General features: G+C 37.4%; 1 long non-coding RNA gene across 3 annotated transcripts in view; it reads left to right on the top strand.

Annotated features, from left to right (window-relative positions):
• Nucleotides 1-14,773, top strand: part of LOC121667009 — a 137,859-nt gene that overhangs the window by 104,202 nt on the left and 18,884 nt on the right. For 2 of the 3 annotated variants that reach the window (XR_006016878.1, XR_006016880.1), the window contains exons 4-6: nucleotides 7,773-7,886; nucleotides 10,600-10,632; nucleotides 13,767-13,847. This is a non-coding gene — a long non-coding RNA (uncharacterized LOC121667009). The remainder of the gene's footprint in view (nucleotides 1-7,772; nucleotides 7,887-10,599; nucleotides 10,633-13,766; nucleotides 13,848-14,773) is intronic. The other variant, XR_006016879.1, reaches the window with a different exon arrangement.

Genomic DNA, 14,773 nt, shown 5'->3' with positions numbered 1-14,773 from the left:
TTTGCTCTCCATTGACTATATTGACTATATTCCCCTTGTCTACAGCTGCTTGTAGCTCATATAGAAAAGCATGTTAGGAACAGGTAAGTTTAAGGATCTGGGTTACTCACCTATGCTAAACTGTCTGGTACATTTTGAAATCACATGGGCTGCTCCAAGAGACATGAGATTTATGCAGGTCTTATGTCACATCTGTCAGCTCCCCTCAGAAATGCGTTATAGCAGGTCAAATGGATAGAAACTCTATCTTTAGGCAACCTAAATATGAGCAGTCACACACTGGAATCTGGAAAGAAATTTCACCACTTCCTCTGACTAGTCAAGCACTTAATTCTGATGAAATGAAGGGTACAAAATTCACATCTATTTCCTGTTTCTGCTTGTCCTAGAGTTAGTACAGATTTCTGTTTTATTGAAGACATGCCTGGATAACTAATTAATGCTTGCTAAATTTTTCAAGATCTTCCCAGGAAAGAAGCAAAGCAAGGTTGATACAGCTGACTGGGAGGAGCTGATGGAGCATGGCTTTCTGTCTATTGTTTTCCTACCCTGTCAGCTTTTCCAGGCATGATATCATCACATTCAGATTCTCTCACCTTTTTGGCTAAATGTGTATAAAGTAATAAACATGCCTTCCCATTGACCTGCTTGGCTCTCCAGGGCCAGTAGTATCACATTTTTGCCATTCAAGAGAGGAAAGATAAAAGCCATCAGGTGCTTTGTTAGCTGAGGACTGATCATCTGAGAAGCCCCTTAAGTGGGATAGCATGGAAGTGGAGACCAGTGTAAGTGTAAGGTAGAGTAGAATGTGACATTTTACTTAGAAGAAAAGGCATCAAGACACTGTAGGATCAGCTTTACTTATTAATTTCTTACATTTGTAACTTATTCATTCTGCTGAGAATTTGGTTTTAGTTATTCGTGCAGTGAAAGAAATGACTTTAATTTATGAATAGAAAATCTTATAATTATGTAATACTGTGCTAAGTATGTGAGAAGTAGTTTAGCTCCTGAAAGGTGTTGGGACAACTGGGAAGACGGGTGACAATGCTCAGAGATTCATCATAATCTTTCAATCCAGTCATTCCTGCACTTGCTTTTGCTTTGGTTCAATTTTTGTTCATCAAATTGGAAATTGTCAGGAGAGCAATTAATGATGTGTCTCTAAATCTTTATGTATGACGAAAGGAAATCAGTCATCTGTATTGCCAGCCCTGGGGGAAGGGAGAGGAAAATCCAGAGAGAATCTAAATTCTCTTAAACTGCTATAGCAAAGACTATGGGATCAATTAGTGTGACTGGAGTGAATGTGCAGCAGGCCCTCCTGGCAAAGCACCGCTCTCAGTGTGGGGCTGGGCTACAGTGCTGCTCTTGGAAAACAGGACTCATCCTGCTTGCTGGATCAGTATGGAATTGCTTTCCCAAGACAGAATCCCAGCTGTCTAATTGGATGTGTTGTGCTCTTTTCATTTTTCTCCTTACGCCTATCACCACCTCTTTGACTGGAAAGGTCCCTGCTACAGTCATTACTGCTTTCCTACTGATGCCATACTGCATTTAACATTTCTTTAACACGGATAGAATTTTACTTGCAAAACACTGCTTATATAATATGTACCATTGCATCCAGTATAGTGTTTGGAAGCAATTACAGATTCTTAAGAGGTGCACTGTAACAGTGCATGGAATGTCTGGTTTGGCTCTCAGCACTGTACTGCAACTGATTTATCACTTTATCTGCCTGCAGTTTCAGTCATTCCACTTACACACCACTCTCATACATTCTCAGCAATGCCCTTGCTTTCACCTACCTGTTTCTATTAAATTCAGTAGTAGAGCTGATAGGAATAAGTCATTGAAATACTTTTTTCTTTGGAAACTGCTGATTTAAATAAATAATAAAACTCACACTGGTATGATCAATACTTGTAAAAACTTGCATGTTGTTTTGGTAGAAAGTATTTCAACTTTCTCCTCAGACATCCCTAGTAATTTTAATTTCATCATTTTTTTATGACTATGCTGCTCCCTGGTATCTGTTGTTTGGGGGGGTTTTTTAGTGATGCTGGTAAATCCTTTCATTTTGGTTAATGAAAAGAATATTTTTAAACTCTTTTTCACAAAGAAACAAGCTCCAAATATTGACTTCTCACCTATCTGGCTTCAGGAACTGGACATAATTGGATGCTGGTTATGCTGGTTCAAGCTCTAGACTAATTAGACTAGATTTTTGCATAAGGTGGAAACATAAGAACACTGACATCCAGCTTCAATCTGGATCTAGATTTTTTAAAAGTTAAATAATAGATAGACCCAAATGATTTAAATTTCTGGGTTTTCAAATCTAAATTCAAAGAGTTTGCGTCTTGAGTCATCCATGATTTAGCATAACAACTACTTCTTTTTTGAGTGATCCTTAGTTCTCCTTCTGTGAATTTGCAAAGTGAAAACCAAGCTCTTTATAATTATTGTTGTTATTATTAGTAATGTAGAAAATATATAATAATGCATCTTACATTATAATAATTATATAATAATAATAATCTATTCATTTATATGGTGGAATTGCACAGAAACACCGGTCACTCTGAGGCCCAAATAAAGGAACAGAAGAAAGGTGCAAGCAAATATATACCATTTTTCTAGGTGTTGGCAAATGCTGTTATCAGCAAATAATTCTTAGCATCAGTTCTCCCCAGCCTATTTAGTATTAGTAGTTTGGTTTCTCACAAACATTCAGAAACATGAAATATAAAATAAAAAATAATATTTATAATGTACATTATGGGCCTTGCAACCTGACATTTTATTTATTTAATTGTGCTTTAAGAAATTTACATGAGAAAGAGCATTATTTAACCTTCAGGTATAATGATAATAATTGTTTTTTTTTTCCTTGTGGGTTATGCTCAAGGGTTTACGCTTTTTTTCTGTTGGTTGGGTTTTATTTTTTGTCTCGTTTTGTTTTGGGGGCTTGTTTTTTGTTTTTTTATTTTTAACTTCTGAGCAAGATAAATCATGCAGGTAGTTTTCTGTTCATGACACATGGTAGCTTTTATTTTCCTGGGTTGAAACAGGTTGGTTTTAGTCTTGAAGCTATTTAACTGCATAAACAATACACAAGTGTTGCCATACAAAAGAATGTGGAGCATGCAGACTTGTCTAGTAGGCATCTCTGAAACAACATATGTCCTAAAAGTCAGCTTGCCATCACTGGGGAAATGGTGACATGTCTGAGGCAGTGCTGCTGACATTGCATGAGGTTAATGAATGACAGTGCCAAAATGCCAGCACTTACCTTGTCACCGCCAAAGAGCTACAATTAAATTGCCCCTTAAAGAACTGACAAGTGAGGAAAGGGGTTTCAGTGAAGGTCATGAGTATCTAAGATTTCTATTCCTTTGAGCACTGCTGTAATTTCTGATTTGCCACAAAGAAATCACAAGACAAATATCCTCTATAACCCAGAAGTCTTCCCACAGAATTATTAAATTACTGGGGTACAGTTAGTATTAAACCTGCAATATTAAGACGTATTGTATGGCACCACAAGTTTACACACTCAAACTGTTCTGTGTCCTATGTTATATTTCTTTCTTGGCCAGCAGTATCCATAAAAAGGGGAGAAAGTCCTCCAGAATGTATTAGACTTTTTTTTTTTTTGAAAGAGCACAGAAGACTTTTTTCTCATGAGAAAGACATGATTTGTATCGCCAGTATGAAGGGAGGATGGGTACCATCTAACAAAGGTTTGTCTGTGCATCCACTGAAAACAGAGGGTGGAATGGATGTACCTCTTGTGCTGATATTAATATGAGCAAAATATTTTAGTCTTTTTTTCTTTCATTAATCAGGCAAAAACCCTATCAACAGAGGTCACAGAATCTGGTTTCCAGGGTTTAAATGGACACTTTCACATGAATCTCATTTTTTAAAGCCTGCATCGTTCTGACAGCATGGCAAAGGTAAAACACATTCCTAAAGTGTGAGTCAAACTGTATTTACATATTTACATTTCAGATAAACAAGTGAAAATATTTATAATAATTTTATCAAGTGTAGGAGTCCTTGCAATACTGTAAATTTGTTTTATTAATTTGAGGGAAAGTTAATTTTATTTATGTTTTTAGATGTTAATTGGGAGAAGACTTTGGAATGAAATAATAGTATAAACTCAAAATGGAAAGACAGAAGAAATAAAGATAGTATTCAGCAAGATCGCAAGAGAAATATTTCTGTCTGAGCTTTGAAAGTAATGTATGTAGGGGGTCTATAAAATGGAGAAAAGTGGTTTTTCTCCCCTCAGATTGCAGAGGTTACAGAAAACTAATGTGTCCACACAAAAGCAGTGGGTGAAAAGAGGAAGTGGAGAAAAGCCGCTGCCAAATGAGTGACAGAATCAGAGAAGAAGGCAAAACAAGTTTAACAGAGAAGAGCTAGCCCATGGCAATCTCTGAAGTGGGAAGAACAGTTTTGTATCTTCCACAGGGCCCCAAAGGAGCACTGAGCATGGTGAGCCTAAATGCTGAATTTCCTGAAACTGAAGCACTCTGCTTCAGGAGCAGAACATACATTTATTAATTTTAGTGATGATACTCTGAAATACTGGGAGTTCTTTTGCCTGGTCTTGGGGTCCTGCAGCAGCCTTGCAATTAGAGACCATGGTGCAACTGCTGTTGAGGGTCCAAATGCCCTTTAAGGTGAAAGCTGCACTATGATTTCATTCTAAAGAAAGGTGCAATATTTTTTTTTTTCAGACTGGCCTAGTGTTTTCAGCATTTCTACATAAATTAGAAGTCCCTCCTTCCCATACACAAAATTCCTCTTTTTTTTTTTTGTTTTCTTTTTTTTTGTTTTTTTGTTTTGTTTTGTTTTTTTGGGTTTTTTTTGTTTTGTTTTGTTTTTTGTTTTGTTTTGGTTTGGTTTTTTGGCTTTTTTTTTGTTCTGTTTTGTTTTTTGTTTTGTTTTGTTTTTGTTTTTATTTGTTTGGAGTTGAATGCTAAATAGCTAAGAAGTTTCTCAATCAAAGATATCAGTTTAAGACATCCCACTTTTGGAGGACTGTTCCCACCTTTGATTTATAAAGGTGAGCTGTCACAGCATCATGGAATAATTTAGGTTGGAAGAGATTTCTGGATGACATCTGGTTCCACATCCTGCTCCAAACAGGGATAATTTTATTCATGTTGCTCAGGATTTTTCCACCAGAGGTTTTAGTATCTTTGACTGTTGATTTGTTTGAGAGTAGGAAGGCTCTGCAGAGGGATCTGAACAGGCTGGATTGATGGGCTGAGGCCAAAGATGTGAGGTTCAACTCAAGATATGAGTCAAGTGCTGGGTCCTGCCCTTGGCTCACAACAACCCCTTGCAATGACAGGCTTGGGCAGAATGGCTGGAAAGCTGCTAGGTGGAAAAGGACCTGGGAATGCTGGTCAACAGCAGCTCAACATGAGCCAGTGTGTGCCCAGGTGGCCAAGAAGGCCAGTGGCATTCTGGCCTGTATCAGAAATAGTGTGGCCAACAGCACTGGGGAAGTGACTGACCCCTTGTACTCAGCACTCTAGTCCTGTGTCCAGATTTGGTCCCTTCGTTGCAAGGAAGACATTGAGGGGCTGGGGTGTATCCAGAAAAGGGCAACAGAGCTGGTGAAAGGTCTGGAGAGTAAGTCCTGCAAGGCAGAGCTGGAGGAGCTGGGGTTGTTTAGCCTGGTGAAAAAGGAAGCTCAGGGGAGACCTTATAACTCTCTACAACTGCCTGAAAGGAGGCTGTATTCAGGTGGGTGTCAGCCTCTTCTACCAGGCAACGAGTGACAGAGCCTCAGTCTGTGCCAGAGGAGGTTCAGGTTGGACATCAGGAAGAATTTCTCCACTGAAAGGGTTGGGAGAGGGCTACTCAAGGAAGTGGTGATATTGCCATACTTGGACGTGGTCAAAAAACTTCTCAGTGTGACACTTAGTGCTATGGCTTAGTTGACAAGGTGGTGTTTGATCAAAGGTTGGGTGGACTAGAGGATCTTGGAGATCTTTTCCAGTCTTACTAATTCTATAATTCTAAGATTCTATTCCACAATTTCTCTTGGTAATTTGTTCCACTATTTTACTCAATTGTCCCGAAGGGTTTTTTCCCAATATTTATTTTTGATTTGTTTTGTTGCAGCTTATGTCCTTTGCCCATTCTTCTATCGATAAGCACCTCTGAGAGGAGTCTGGATCCATCTTCTCTTAGCACGGCCCTCTCTTAAGCACATGTGCAGACATTGGCATCCACACAGTATTTGTGTTGTACCTCTCTAGGCATCTCAGAGTTGTGTAGTCCTGCAAAGATACCACTATGAGTCAATTTTGTCCTTTCAGACCACCAACATTCATTTCGAAACCTGATCATCTCCAAATTCTTTCACAGTATCAGAACAAGTCACTTGACCTCACTGCAAATGTAGAGATGTAGGTGGAGGCTGCCTGGGTGAGGCACAAGATGCTGCATCCCACAGGCAAGATGGGGAAATCTAGGTGCTTTCAAAAAGCTGGTGACCTGTGGCCTCCCCTGATAAATGCTGACTGAGTTGCCCCAGAAGTGAGATAAATTACTTTCTCAAAGCTAACTACTGTGAACAATATCAGCCACAACCTCAGCCATGCCCTCTGAGCCACTGCTGTAAAGGGCAGGGATTCAGCCACGATACCACCATAGAATATTTTGAGTACAAGACACAGGAATGTAAGAAATGATCCAACTACTAAAAATTAATGTTATGGACGCTGTTTATCATACCTAAAGCCAAGCTGCAGTTCTGTCTTTGCTTCCCAGTCAGCCAGATTACCCCACTTAGAATATACTGTCAGTCTTTGTGGGCCATCCTTGGAGTAAAGTAGAACTTTGCTTTAGAGAATAATTTATTTATGTCTCATGTGTAGGAAAAGTGATACATATCTCCAAATTAGACTAACCTTAATTTCAGAATCTTGCTCATTAATTTGCAATAATGAGATGTAATGAATATTTATAGAAGATTTTATCTATACCTATTAATTTACCATAAAATGCCACTGATATCACTGCATTTTGAGGTCATAGCACAAGGCAGAATAAAATGGAAGGCTGATAAAACTTCTCTTTGCAATGTGAGGCTTGGATATTATGTTTAAAGGGTAATATGTTCTGCAAAAATGTGAGTTCAATGTGTCTGTAAGTAGTTCACTGGCTACATTATCGAGAACCGAGTGACTCCACAGATGTAATCTTACTACTAATATGGGTCCTCATTTTTTGCACTTGTATTTTAGGCATTTTAAAAAAACCAAACCCATCACCTGTATTTCTGCACTTAGTAGAAACTGAATGATCTCACTCACAGTGATTATTGTGAGACTCTCAAAAAATCTTTCACCTTAATGAAAGATCAAAGGAAAAGCTGAGATTATAACCCATGGTTTTCACCATCATCTTTGACAAAAGGTTTCAATCTCAGTCACCAATCATTATATATCAACTGCCTGAGACTAGTTTGGCAGTATTCTCCTCTCTTTAGTTGCAGCTTTATATATTATTTCCTTTTTTTGTGTAGTTTCTAAAAGGAGGAGTGGTTGTTTAGAAAGTTTCAATTAAATTTTCTTTTATGAAAAATTAATTGCAGAAAATTCTTTGATGTGCTCAATTTGTCTCATGAATGAGTTCCAAATGTTAAAATGTGAGTAGATGTATTCATGACAAGAAAGAAAAACATATGATCATAACACCTTGTTCTTTTTTATTTTTCCTTTTTTTTGTCCTAGGGTCTAGATAGATTTTCCTTAGGATTTCTCATGAGTGGAGATGTGAAAACAGCTTCTGGTCTTCAAAGTTCACCAGCATTTTATATTCTGTAGCTGTGCTTTTCACATGAGGAGGTAATTCTAGCTAAATCACTAAAGCTCACCAGATTAAGCACTTTGTACAGTATAAATTTTTCTGAGTTTGAACACATTCACAGAGCAGTTCTGCATCAAAAATTGGTGTCTAATATGGTTTATTCTTGCTTGAACAAATAAAATAATAATAATGGTCCTTTACTGTAAATCTAGTTCAAGGATTTTGTCTCTTACTACAAAAATACGTATACTGCAACTGAAATATCCAAATATAATGCTGACCATCTCCTGCTCTTGTTACATAGAAATTTTAGTCCTAACCAGGGCTCTTTATTTTATTAATTCTCTAGCTGATTAATTTTTTACTCTGTTGACTGTCAACCAGTGCTAGCAGAAGAATTTAGGTTCCATTAGACAGGATTCTGAGGAGGGAGTCCTATTGTGAGAGCAAATGCCTTTCTCCTGGGAGCTCTGGTTACAGAAGGACCTGAAAAGGACCTCCTGGAGGCTGGGTCTGGAGAAGGGGGCAGTGAGTGATGGCTGGCTTTTTTCCACACAGTTTGCAAAATGAAATAGCCTAGAAATCAGTTTTTCTGGATGGGCAGCTATACTCTGTCAGAATTTGGAAAAACATGCTGTTTTTCTCTCTGAAGGAATAGGTACTATCAGAGCATAAACAAATATGCTTTTCCATCAAAAGTACCTATACCGAAGCTTTGGGTTCAGCTCAGCTTCTCAAACCCTTAGCAAAACTTTCTGAATACCGATTTGGAATAGAAATGATTTCTCATATGTGTTGTATTTATGCCTCTTTGCTAAGTGGCAAAAGCTTTCACAACAGTTTTTTTGCTCACACAAAATATTAGCAGTGTGTCTATACCCATCTTTGCTTGCAGACTTGAGTAACAGTATATTGAAAATGAGGACTTCACTATTTATCCCTTGTCTTCTGTTCATCTCCTGTCTTACAAGTCTCATTTCTCAGACCAGAAAGCAGAAAAAACATATAATGACCAAGATAACTAATCATGCAATCAAGTGGCAAGCAGTCCATAGCTCAGATATAAACAGCCTACATGCTTAACACAGGGAAATTCAGCCAATGGCTAGCTATCATAACTCAGTTTTGTTAAAATCAAAATTGTATTACCCTTCTTCTTCCTTTCTACAGTATCCTGTAATTCTTGTAATAAATCCTTACTTATGCAATCTTTTCCTGCCACACTTCAGTTTCCTTACTTGTACAACTCATGGACATCATTATTCCCTGCTATTTTTCTGATAGAAAACCAATTTAAAACAGCTCCACCTTGGTTTGGGGGTAAAGATTCAAGGCCATGTCTCATTAGACAGAAAGGCAAGACCAGATGCCCTTGCATGTCAGGGCCATACCAGTTGTTTGATTAGGTGCACATGGCTGACACTGTGATGGACTGGAACTAGGGCAAGGACTTCTGCCTAGACCCTGATTTATTTCTGACTCTGTTGGTACCCAAAATAATGCACACTGGCATGCTTAAAGAGCAATATTTGTTTCAAGTGAAGACATAAATAGTTTAAAATTAATAAGAGAATTTGTGGGGTTTTTAACCATCTTTGAGTGCTTTGTTGTGTGCTACTATGGAAAACAGTGCAGAGATTGGGGAAGCTTAAAGGGAGGATGAAGACATCAGCACTAAAAGAACACACTGATCAAGCCCTTGCAAATTGACTGGGAGAAGCAGAAAGCTCCATGGCTGAAAGAGCATTTGGATTCATGAACAAACAGCATCCACTGAATTTTGCTGCATTCAGAAAACAAAAGTTTCTTGAATTCTTGAAAGCAAGTAATAGTACATGCAAGCTACCTTAACCCATGATCACTCCATGATCAATTTCTCTTCCTAATGACACTAAAATTGCTACTCAGGATAAAACATCTTAATGGTATTATCATGAAATACCAGGCTCTGTTATGAATGAAACAGTCCCTGCCACCCCCAAAAAAACCTAACAAAACAAACCACAAAAACAACCAACAAACCGACCAACCAGCCAGACAACCAAACAACAAAAAAAACCCCACCCCAAACCCAAAGAAATAAAAAAAACCCCAAAAAAACCCAAAACAATGGGAAAAAAAAAGAAAAGCAGATGCTGAAGTTAAGCACGTGTACTAAATGAAATAACATCTCTCTAAATAATACTTTATTTTAGACTGATGTGCTTGGACATAGCCTTCAAAATGGACTATCTTGAGCAATTTCATGCATTTTCTCAGCTAATCTCACATCACCAATATCAAGCTTGTCATATTGATTTTAAAGGGGAGGCAAAAAAAAAGTGGGAAGGTAGTTTGCCTTTATCAACCTGAACACGGTTGCCAGGCAACTTGATGACCTGACTTGGGTTGGATTGTTACAGTGACCTGACTAAATAGCCCCAAAACACCCAAGAATTTGTAAAGAAAATATAGCAAAGCTGATTTATTTCTGCAATAATAAGTATTAAATTTCCGGTTTGCCTCTCTAAAGAAAAATATATACAAGGTCTTATAGTTATATAAGGCAAATAATACTCTTAGTGTCAATTAAAAATGGATAATTATATAAAAGAGAAAGAATGGTCTATTTGACACTGAAAACTCTGACTTGATATTGTTTCAATTTAGTGTGTTAAAAATTAAATATATAATTAATTTAGTATAACCTTCTTTTTACAAATGTGGACTGTTTCTTAGATTTACAAATATTTCTTACACATGCTATTCCAGAAGGCTGAGTAGGAGAGATGTGTGCAGGTTAAGGTAAGAAGTTTTAAAGAATATTTTTGAAATGCTGACTTATTTGAAATTATTTTTCTTCATTTTCCTTCACGTAACCCTTTGTATTTTCAGACTGGCATTTTAAATTAGTTACATCAGGTGTATAACATCATTGCTAATACTATTTTTTTGTTATAGTCAGAGCCTGCTTTCAACCAATTTTTAACTTTGCCAAATACTAAACATATTGATACCAGGTGAAAACATGTTTTTTTCCTGAAACATTGGCTGAAATGGAAAAGACAAGAGGCAATAGGCAGAAACTGATACACAGGGAGATCCACCTAAATATGAAGAACTTCTTTACTGTTGGTGTGACCAAGCACTGGGACAGATAGCCCAGAGAGGCTGTGGAGTCTCCCTCACTGAAGATGTTCAAGAACTGCCTGGACACAATCCTTTGCAGTGTGCTCCAGGATGGCCCTGCTTGAGCAGGGAGGTTGGACCAGATGACCCACTGTGGTCCCTTCCAACCTGACCCATTCTGTGATTCTGTGAAATGACCCAACCATTGTCTCATACATCTATCATATCAACAGTGTTTGAATTTCTGTTTGTACCAAGTGCAAACAGAAGGAAAACACTCAGCCCTTTTTCTAATAACTTCTTGTTCTGAGGCACTTGATGTTTTCTTAGTTTCCACTAAGTCATGAGAAGGCAACTCTGAAATTATATTTCAGTGTGAAGGGTACTGCACTTCTTATACTGACAGATGTTTCTTGCCAAGAGACACACATAACAGATGAAAATATAGAATTTGTGAATTATTTGAAGCTGAAGAGTATGCTTTGCAATTCCATTATTTTATAGAGGCCTTGATAAGATTATGGTTAGTTTGGGAAAGAAAACACTTTTAGAAAGCACATTGAAGGATGAAAATTTACCGGTGCTAAACGCAGATATTGCCATGTAAGAGCATTCCAGACAGAAGCTTCCCCTGAGCAACTTTTATATAAGCTTTTTACAGTCAGAAATGTATGAAAAATGATTTTCTGCAGAAAGACATATGGAGTTCAGAACGATAACTCATGAAATGAAACAAAACCAGTATATGCAAATGCACATCCTGAGGAAAAAAAACCCAGACTTTGAAATTAGGTGAAAGTATCATAATGGGCTGTATTGCTTTGCAGTAATTGTTATTTCTGGTGTTAGCAGGCACTGGAAAACTGTGCTTGAACTCAGCAGGTGATTCTTCACTAGGGAAGACCAGTGGATAACATTCTATGAATTTATGGATGAGACACTAGTCTTAGAAGTAACAAAATTTCTATAAATGGAAAATAATGTGAATGGGTATGCTGACTTGGTGTCACTAGATCTCAATAAGACTTAGTGTGTTTTGTTTCGTTTTGGGTTGCTCCAGAACAAAGCAGATAAAGATGAAGATTAAAATTAAGCACTTTAGTTGAGGGTGAATAGGTTTAATGTAAGAACTGTAACAAAGAACTGTTTCGGGTAGGCCTCAGTGGGCTGTACTGAAAAGGAACTATCAGAAAATAGAGGTTCTACAAAGAAAGATTCTGGGGCTAATGCCTGTTAATATTGCAGAAGTGACTAAAGCAATGCTGCAGGGAAGGCTTCACCCACTGCTTGAAGGAAAGATCATGGCCAAAATGATGGCCTGCTCTTTGTGTTTGGTGCAATCTGATGGACCATCCCAAAAAACCAGAGATTGACCACCTCGTGAGCTAGTAAAAGGTAAATGTGGCGAAATGTTTCTGGAGAAAATTGAGAAGTCAAACTTTTGCAGACAAAGTACAAGAAAAAAATTCCATTTCTAATATTGAGAGAGAGAAAAATGAAATTAAATAAAACAAAACAATCAAACAAAACCCAAAAATTATAAAATTGGTCCTGAAAATTAAGAAATTTCATAATTACAACATATTCACAATTTTCAGCAACTTTTCAAAAAGAGTGCTGGGGACCTAAATAATTTCAAGATGAAGATTGGGAAGTGTGTGCAAATGACACACTATAGGGGTTTTGATGTTCAAAATAAAATCTTAAAGATGAGACTTTCTGATATACTTGAAAAGAATTTAAAAGGAATGTAGTAAACACTCATAGACTTATATTTATCCTGAAAAAATATGTCATATTTTGAAATAACTATATACTTTACATCACATGTAAGAAAATGAAGAAAAGTGAAGAAAATAGTATTTTTCCCTCTCCCCATAAGTTAATTTCCTTCCTCAGAAGCAGTGAGAATTAGTCACAAGACTATGTGCTGTGTGGAGTGCTCTGAAGTGCATCGCGATAGTGGGAAACTCACATTTAGCTGGTGTGTCCTTCAGGGGCTCAGTGTTGAAATGATTGCCAGATGCTGGAGCTGGAAGTTTTTTCCCAAGGTCAGAGTCTTAGGAACCACTTTGTTTCCTCAGTACCATGGGCTGTAGTTCATATGTTCAATCACATCTGATGTTCTTCAGTGGCGTACTGTGAGATTTTTCAACTTTTGTTATTCGCTACATAAGTTTGTGAATGTGATGGATGCTGCTTGTCTGTTGTGGCAAAGGAAAAGGAAAGTTTATTGTAAGGGGTCTTACATAATAAAGATCTGAACTGTGTGGTTTATATAGCTTTTATTTTTAAAACACTTCATTTGTATTGCTGGATGGGCATGAGTTCAGATGGGTTTATTGTCCCTGTGTGAGTGACAGATTGCCCAGAGAGACTGTGGAGTCTTCCTCACTGGAGATATTCAAGAGCTGTCTGGATGCAATCCTGTGCAATGTGCTCTAGGATGGCCCTATTTAAGCAGGGAGGAGACACCTTACCCATTCTGTGATTCCCTTCCAACCTTACCCATTCTGTGATTCTGTGATTATCAAGGTGGACGTCATTCATCAAGAAATGTCTGTATACAGCATAGACAGTTTCCTGGAGTAGTTATTCCTCAACCTATTAAAAGCCTGAAAGGTTTTTAGTATGACTTGGAGTAGAGATTTCCCTTTTTCAATTTTGTCTATGTTAGGAAGTAGAAATCATAAAGGTCAACCAAATAATTTCATGTTCTTTGTGGAAATTACTTCTTTTCATTATTCCTGTGGAGTGTTCAATAACAATCTGGCATTTGCTTAACAAGACAACATCTTTTCTGTTCACAGGTCTTTTTTCAGAAATTAACAGTCTACAAAAGATAATGAGCTCAGTGAATCTTATTAACACAAGTTACAGCTGACTGACAAGTAAGTATATGGCTGTCATGTAATGTAATCATGGTGTTATAATTCAATTAGCTATTGATTTTAGTAACCCATACTATATTCTAACTGCTGCAGAAAAAAAACATTCAATATTTGTAGAGTTTTATAATTTATACAAATTATATCAGTCCCAGACATTATTGACCTCAGATATTATAGAAATATATGTATTTTGTGTTTAATACAAGTGCTGTTTGTTTTTATGTATTGCTATTCATGCATTGGCTATGGGCTATACTGAAGTTTCTTCTACTCAATCAAACTGATTTTACTTGGAAATAAAGTGGGGATTATTTGCTATTTATTTAACACTTACGTAGATCTGATGCTTTATCATTTGGTACTTGTGCAGTCATTTGTACCTATGTAAAATGAATATGAAACAGGCATGAAGCCTGATTTTCCAGACGATTGATTTATCTACCCCTTTGGACTAGAGTAGATGACTGCACAAATGGCAAAGTGTGTTGCTCTCAGGCATGAAGAGTCATGAGTCCAATTACAAATGTTAGGCTGAATTGCCAGATGCACTACTACTTCAGTGAGTCTCAGGCCACCCTAATACTTTTACACCAGGGTCTTGGGAAGGGGAAGCTGAGAGAGAATTTCTCCCATTTTCTCAGCTATGGCTTCAATAATTTCTCATTGATGGTAGTAGTCAAGCAATCAGACTGGTGAAGCCATTGGTGCTTTGGTCCCCCCAGTCTTGCTGGTAGCTGTTTTAACAGGAAGAAACATAGAAAGGTAGATAAAGCTGTGTTTAGTTTTTTCCATCAGAGGTAGGCAGTATAATAGACTTGATTCATTCTGAGGAGAGAAATAAAGAAACAGCTAGGCCACTACATACTCCTTGCACCCTGGCCTAACATTTTAAAAAGAAACAGTAGCTGTTGCTTATTATATGATGG

This window comes from Corvus kubaryi, unplaced genomic scaffold (genome assembly GCF_017639235.1).
Source record: "Corvus kubaryi isolate FWS band 111438036 unplaced genomic scaffold, C.kubaryi_AGA036_p1.0 37354, whole genome shotgun sequence".
Taxonomy (NCBI): Eukaryota; Metazoa; Chordata; class Aves; order Passeriformes; family Corvidae; genus Corvus; species Corvus kubaryi.
This window is presented reverse-complemented; position numbering and strand designations above follow the sequence as displayed.